At 40.8% G+C, this 7,928-nt stretch overlaps 2 pseudogenes; both read right to left on the bottom strand.

Annotated features, from left to right (window-relative positions):
* Nucleotides 1-3,392: 3,392 nt before the first annotated feature.
* LOC115178063 (histone H2B-like) lies at nucleotides 3,393-4,463 on the bottom strand (annotated as a pseudogene).
* Nucleotides 4,464-4,544: 81 nt separating this feature from the next.
* LOC115178064 (histone H4-like) lies at nucleotides 4,545-5,551 on the bottom strand (annotated as a pseudogene).
* Between the last annotated feature and the right edge of the window lie 2,377 nt (nucleotides 5,552-7,928).

Genomic DNA, 7,928 nt, shown 5'->3' on the forward strand with positions numbered 1-7,928 from the left:
AAAGAAGGGTCAACACTGCAAATAGGACTCTTTGCATCAGCTTCATGTAATTGTCAATAAAAGCCTTTGACACGTATGAAATGCTTGTATTTATACTTCACTATTCCATAGTAACATCTGACAAAAATATCTAAAGACACTTAAGCAGCAAACTTTGTGGATATTAATATTTGTGTCATTCTCAAAACTTTTGGCCACGACTGTATGTAAACTTCTGACCCACTGGGAATGTGATGAAAGAAGTAAAAGCTCAAATAAATCATTTTCTACTATTATTCTGACATTTCACATTCTTAAAATAAAGTGGTGATCCTAACTGACCTAAGACAGGTAATTTTTACTGGGATTAAATGTCAGGAATTGTGAAAAACTGAGTTTAAATGTATTTGGCTAAGGTGTATGTAAACTTCTGACATCAACTGTATGTGTTGGTTTCTCTTCTAATCATGTCATCTTCAGCTTGACTATCAGTGTCTTCGATGTCATACAGGTCAAACAGATTAGTGAAAATATTTTTGGGTTACAACATCAGCTCACCCAAACTCTCACTCATGATTGTAATACTCTGTGCTCTTGTAGCATCAACACTAATTCCGTTGTGCATGCGATGTGTCGTGCCTAAGAACAGCCCTAAGCCGTGCTATATTCTCCATATACCACACTCCCTCGTTAAGGCAGATAAATCCAAATAATTATACCTAAGATCCGAAACTATTACCAACCATTGGCAAGCTGCAGGCATACCTTATAGCAAGCATAACTTTCAATGCAGACCAGTATTTAGGCTATTTTGATGTGAGAAATACTGGATATAAAAAGGAAAACATACATGACACAGCTCCCATATTTGTTTAGATTATCTGCGCTGTTCATACTTCATTTTGTTATCATTTGTAGTTATCAAAGGCAGAATAATTTGTGTGGCAGTCACAATATGTCTGGTCATAGACAAGAGTATTAGATTGACAATCAAAGCATGTATGCTTAGGTCAGTTAGAATTGATTCCATCAATTAAAGCCATAAAACCTACCAATGGCCAAGTAAAGCAATACATTCTTACAGGTTTCTTTTGGAAGTGCCCTGTAAAGCTATCATAGGCCGATGAAAAAGTTAAGCAGAAAACTGTGAATATTTCAATTAAACTATTCATATATTGTTAAGCAAGATTGTGAGGAGAAAGCTTAATGTTGCAAGCACATGTGCTTAAGTGTAAGCTAATATTGCCCTAGTTATTCCCAGACTGCAGTTAACTGCTGTCATAAATCTTGGTGAATTTAATCATTCAGGTGTAAGTTCAACTCCAAAGTCTATTTATTTGTTTGGAACAAGTATATTAATTTAAGCGTATAGCTTTGATCAGAAAGAAACATGGTTAATCAGCTCAGCTCATAGTGAAGTCGATAGTCTGAATTTAAAGTTATCGTTTACAGTGTGGGCATGGCAAGCAATGCTAAAATGTCTGTCAATGTAATTTGAAGTATTGTTGAATGATATGTCATAATACGTACCATGCCAACAAGTCACTTTAACAGTCTTCACACAGGCCAACGTTTGATATGTGGGACAAGAGGTTGAGAGTCATCTTCGCTGTAGCAATTGGACCGTGACAAAAAAACTGTGACAAGCTAGTGTCAATGGACTACATAAAGGGTAAGTGACATGTGAATGCAGTCAATGTCAACCATATCTTAGGTGCAAAAGTATATTCCATACATTAGTTTGCCAATTGTGTTTAAAAGCCATGAATGTGAAGGGCATTATATCCAATAGTTATAGTTCAGGCTACTTGAAGACAAGCCATGTCAAGCTTATACGAAGGAGTGTGTAAATAAGATCGATAAACACATAAAACGTCATGATGGTGTAGTGATTTCGGGAAAAGCCTATAACCTACCATACTGCGCTATAGCTACCCAGTGAAGTGTGTTGGTTGTCGAGGATTCATTTTATTAGGAAGTGCATTTGTGAAGTAACTTCCATCTCTTTCAGGAAAATGACTTGCACTGTGTATAGTTGTGTCAAATGATGTGAAATTGTAATCTGGTTGGGTGAAAAAGGACGCTATCATGTGTAAAAGTCCCCAAAAAAAGTAAAGTAAATCTTAACTGCAGCCTTCAACCATTTGCACTCTAGAGCTGCATATATACAGGCAGCCCACTTTTCTTTCTTTTTTTTAATGCCATATTAATTAGGTTTTCATGTAGTCCTACCTGAATGATGGCTTTATTCCTGAAACCTAACAATGGTGTGAAATTTCACCGACCAATTTGGGCAAATTTGTGCCCTAATGTGCAGCTTCAAAAGACTACTCATGAAGAGTCAATAGGAAATACATTTGTAACTAAAACAGCAAACTGTTGCAGTCAAGTTGCGGGCAAGTGTTTACTGTGTAGATTAATTACTGTGAAATGGTAGGCTAATTTCACAGTAATTAATCTACACAGTAAACACTTGCCCGCAACTTGACTGCAACAGTTGGCTGTTTTAGTTACAAATGTATTTCCTAGTGACTCTTCATGAGTAGTCTTTTGAAGCTGTTTGAAAATGGGTTTATGTCATGGTGTGTAAACAGAAAATGACATTCCTCCAATGCGATACCATGTCCATGTTTGTCAGGCTACTATTTTCTAAGCATTTGTTCTGTTTACCCAGGTTGGTTAGTATGGGGAATGTTTGATTCTGGGTTTATGGCAATGGTGAGAATCCCGGCAGATGCATGTAGTTCAGAAGGCTCATTGCCGCTTATTTTCTTCCCAATGTAGTTATTGGAAGGGGATTCCACTACTGCTCCAATGACAAGGCCCACTGACTCACTCACTGTGTTCTACTGAGACTTGGGGCCTACACACATTCATATAGGCCTACTCTTATTCTTCTGACACTGGATTATTCATCGCCCTTTTATTCATGCCATTCCTCTTTTCATCATCGGGTAGCATGTTGCATCATTAAGATTGAGTGAATAAATGGGACTCTATCCGTCTCCTACTTATTCAGGAAGTCACCTCAAACAACGGCCATTTCGGCCCTGTCTTCACCCTTTGCCATTTCACATTCCACTCACTTATTCCACTATGGACGGCCTTCAACTGGAATGGAGGCCAACCCTGTTTGTCATGTCATTCAGAGAAACGTCTGTTGCTATCTTACATTCGTCAGACAACGACAGCACGCAAAACCCCTACACTTCAAATGGAAAAGGATACAAAGTAGCCACTCTCCAACCCGGCCCACAGCGCCCATAAACAAGGACACAATGGAACAGTGCTACAATGGACACAGCCTACCTACATACACATTCATTCGGTTGCGATGGAATTGCTTTTTTACTGACAGGGTGGGTGGCTCTTAAAAGAGCCTTTGGGTTAGTAGAGCAGTCCAAATGCGCTGTTTACTTGGAGCTGGTGTACTTGGTTATGGCCTTGCTGCCCTCAGACACTGCGTGCTTGGCCAGCTCACCAGGGAGCAGCAAGCGCACGGCGGTCTGGATCTCCCTGGAGGTGATGGTAGAATTCTTGTTGTAGTGGGCCAGGCGAGAGGACTCTCCGGCGAAACTGTCACGAGAATTTTCAATCCCAATGATGATAACTAAACAATTATTTAAGCTTTGACCAATCCCCGAGGTTTGTAAGACCCTGGGTTGAATAATAATTAGGCAAAGACTCAGCTTCTGCAAAAGGTCCGTAAAGTTTATTCAGAGAACGTTCTAAAGTCAAAAAATGCAAAGACGTCTTTTTATAACTCTCACCCCCACCTACTTCCACGCACACACAGACACACAAACAGTAGGTGGGCTGTATCTTTCCCCACAGTCCGCATTCCTTGTTTATCACTACCAAGCTGGCAGTTCTATCCTCCCGAGATTAGAGGGACCTTGACAGGACTCCCTTTCCTGTCGTAAGTTTCTTAGAGTTCCAACCAGGTCAGGTCATGAATAGTTTAATTGTCCTCTGTATTTTCTTAGTCACACACTTCTCACCCTTAACTTGTCTCGACCAAACCTTATTGGACTTTAGTCTAATCACATTTATTCATTTTACTTTACATAGTCTAATAATTACGTTAGTCTAATTATTCATAATACATGTTACATAATCTAATAATTACATTTCAGGGTGGAATTCTTTAGTCATTACCTTAAACATATACATTTCCTTATCAGATACGCTCGAAGATGTCGTTCACGAACGAGTTCCTGATTCCCATGGCCTTGGAGGAGATGCCTGTGTCGGAGTGGACCTGCTTCAAGACTGTACACGTAAATGGCGTAGCTCTCCTTCCTGGACTTTCGGCACTTCTTGCCGCCCTTCCCTGCGGTCTTGGTGACAGCTTTCTTGGAGTCCTTCTTGGGCGCAGACTTTGCTGGCTCGGGCATGATGCTGATGTCTCATTGCTTCTCAGAAATGAATAACATTTACATTACATTTTAGTCATTTAGCAGACTCTTATCCAGAGTCACTTACAGTAGTGAATGCATACATTTCATTTCATTTCACGCATTTTTTGTTTGTTTGTACTCAACCCTGTACACAACCCTGGCGTTGCACACACCATGCTGGCGTTGCAAACACCATGCTCTACCAACTGAGCCACAGGGAAGCAGGGGTGGAGGGCGCTTACTCGTCTTATGAAGAGGAAGCTAACCAAATTCAGCGGCCGTGGACACCCCTGCTTTCTCATAGGACCAGTGGAGCTCTTAGCACTCAAAAGAGCCTTCCCCTCAGAGGCGGGCTTCCCGAACAAAGACAATTGCGTGCGATGCCTTCCCCTCCCCTCCCTCTTCTCTATAGCCTACATTATGTGACGGATGGGGAATTGTGTGTTTCAAAAAGTGTGTCACACATAAGCCTCACTCTGTGCGCAAAGGCTGCACTGAACAGAGTCCTGTCATTAATACTCCCTGTCCACTCGGAGTGGCTCATGCTTTCCTACCAAATAGCATACCTAAACAATATTCCAATAACATACCAACCATTATACGGAATTGGCCCTTCCGAAAACAGTGTGTTTAACTGCCGAAACCGTACAGGGTGCGTCCCTGGCGTTTCAGAGCGTAGACCACGTCCATAGCGGTAACGGTCTTCTTCTCGGCATGCTCGGTGTAGGTGACGGCGTCACGTTCTCCAGGATCACGTTCTCCAGGAACACCTTCAGGACACGGCGGGTCTCCTCGTAGATCAGACAGGAGATACGCTTCACACCGATAGCGGGTTTGGTGATTCCCTGGATGTTTTCACTGAGAACTTTGCGGTGGCGCTTGGCACCTCCTTTTCCGAGTTCCTTGCCGCCTTTGCCTCTTCCAGACATTATGTGTTCACTAGTGGAGTTGAAGTGAGTGAATGACGTGAGCGCGACAATAGACAATGGGCCTGATCGGACAGCTCAGAGCTTCTGCTCTTTTCTGTCCATGAAAACAAATGGATTAGTGGAAGAGGTAGGGCAGGCCAGGAGCAAGGAAGGAGGGTGGGGTCAAGCAAGGCACCCCCCCCCCGAGTCTAAATGCATTAAGGTTTTATCATAACAGGCATAGATTCGTTGCTCTATTTTCCTTCCCGACTGTACTTAAAACCAACTTTATTACAATTATAGCTCATAGCTGTACGGGGGAAAGGGGGGGGGGGGTGTGAAGGAATGCATCGACATATATACACACATTTTTATGCAAATGTATTTTGTATTATTTTTTTATTTTATTGTATTTTTTTTATTTTTAAATGCTCTTTTTATGTTGGAAAATAAACTGTGTAATTAAAGTCAGTCTTGCATGATTATGTTTTAGATGGGGGATATTTTAGGTCAGTTTCAGCATTATGTACATGGGCGTGTCTGTGGCCCATTTGGCCTGTCCCACAGCTTCCTTCAATGATGGATTATGAGTGGCTCTGTTGATGAACTTCTGGCCAATGATTGACTGTCTATTGTTGATTGATTGTTGATTGATGTGAGTCCGGATATGCTGTGAATGTAGTGATTGCTGATGTATCTTGGTAGTCTGTAAGCCATTTCTATTGCCATGTTTTGGATTATCTGTAGCCGATTCATCTGCTGTGGTGAAGCTGTTATCCAGGCTGGTAGGGCGTATCCAAAGAGAGATCAGATGTAGTTGATAGACTTTCAACACTGTCTGAGGTGAAGCTCCGTATTTTCTTCCGCACAGCGTTTTTAACTTTTTAGGGTATAGGGGGCAGAATTTTCGATTTCGGATGAAAAGCATGCCCAGAGTAAACTGCCTAATACTCGGGCCCAGAGTAAAATATGTGCATATTTGGATAGAAAACACTCTGAAGTTTCTAAAACTGTTTGAATGATGTCTGTGAGTATAGCAGAACTCATATGGCAGGCAAAAACCTGAGAAAAATCCAACCAGGAAGTGTGGAAATCTGAGAATTGTATTTCTTCTTTTGAATCCCTATCAAAACTACAGTGTCTGCGGGGTCACGTTGCACTTCCTAAGGCTTCCATTGGCTGTCAACAGCCTTCAAAAAGTTTTTTCATCATTCTCCTGTTACTGGGCAGAGAATAGTAGCTCAGTCAATGAGTGGACTGCCTATGGACAAAGGGCTTGGTGATGTGCGATCCCGCGAGCGCACCGTTCCTTCTTTTTCTCCTGGATTGAATACGCTATTGTCCGGTTGGAATATTATCGACGTTTTATGTTAAAAATACCCTAAGGATGGATTGTAAACAACATTTGACATGCTTCTACGACCGGTAATGGAACATTTTGACTTTTCGTCTCTGGATCTGCGCTCGCGTGTTATGCCTTTGGATAGTGATCTGAACGCACAAACAAAACGGAGGTATTTGGACATAAATATGGAGTATTTCAAACAAAATGAACATTTCTTGTGGAAGTAGGAGTCCTCGGAGTGCATTCTGACGAAGATCAGCAAAGGTAAGAGAATATTTATAATACTAATTCAGAGTTTTGTTGATGCCAGAACTTGGCGGGTAGCTGTATAGCTTGCTTCGATGGCTGAGCTATGTACTCAGAATATTGAACAATGTTCTTTCTCTGTAAAGTTATTTTGAAATCTGACAAAGCGGTTGCGTCAAGGAGTAGTGTATCTATAATTCTTTCAATAACTGTTGTAAATTTTATCAACGTTTATGATGAGTATTTTTGTAAATTGATGTGCACATTCACCGGCAGTTTTGGTGGGAAAACATTTTCTGAACATCACGCGCCAATGTAAAATGCTGTTTTTGGATATAAATATGAACTTTATTGAGCAAAACATACATGTATTGTATAACATGAAGTCCTATGAGTGCCATCTGATGAAGATCATCAAAGGTTAGTGAATATTTTAGCTGTACTTTTGGTTTTTGTGATGCTTGGAAAATGGCTGTGTGGATTTTCATGTGAAGTTTGTCTTAACATAATCTAATTTTATGCTTTCGCCGTAAAGCCTTTTTGAAATCGGACAATGTGGTTAGATTAATGAGAGTCTTATCTTTAAAAAATAGTTGATTGTTTGAGAAAATAAAATTGAGATTTTTGCTGTTTTGTATTTCGCGCCATGCTATTTCACTGGCTGTTGAATAGTGTGGGATGGTCACGTCCCACCTAGCCCAGAGAAGTTCAGTGGTTTAGTCTTTTTTCGTCCCTCTCTCTCTCTATGTTCACTATATGGGTTCTCCAATGCATGTTCTTCTGTAAGGTGACTCCAAAGAATTTAGCTTCTTTTTCTACTTTCATTGTTTCGCCGTAAAGTCTGAGATCTATGGGTTTCCTGTTTTGTTTTTTTGCTGGTGCTTCTTGTAAAGAGAACACATTGAGTCTTTTGTGGGTTCAGTTATACTCATCACATGTTACATTTACATTTACATTTAAGTCATTTAGCAGACGCTCTTATCCAGAGCGACTTACAAATTGGTGCATTCACCTTATGATGTTAGACCATGTCTCAATCTTTTCAATAGA

The sequence above is a fragment of the Salmo trutta genome, chromosome 38 (assembly GCF_901001165.1).
Source record: "Salmo trutta chromosome 38, fSalTru1.1, whole genome shotgun sequence".
In the NCBI taxonomy this organism is placed as follows: Eukaryota; Metazoa; Chordata; class Actinopteri; order Salmoniformes; family Salmonidae; genus Salmo; species Salmo trutta.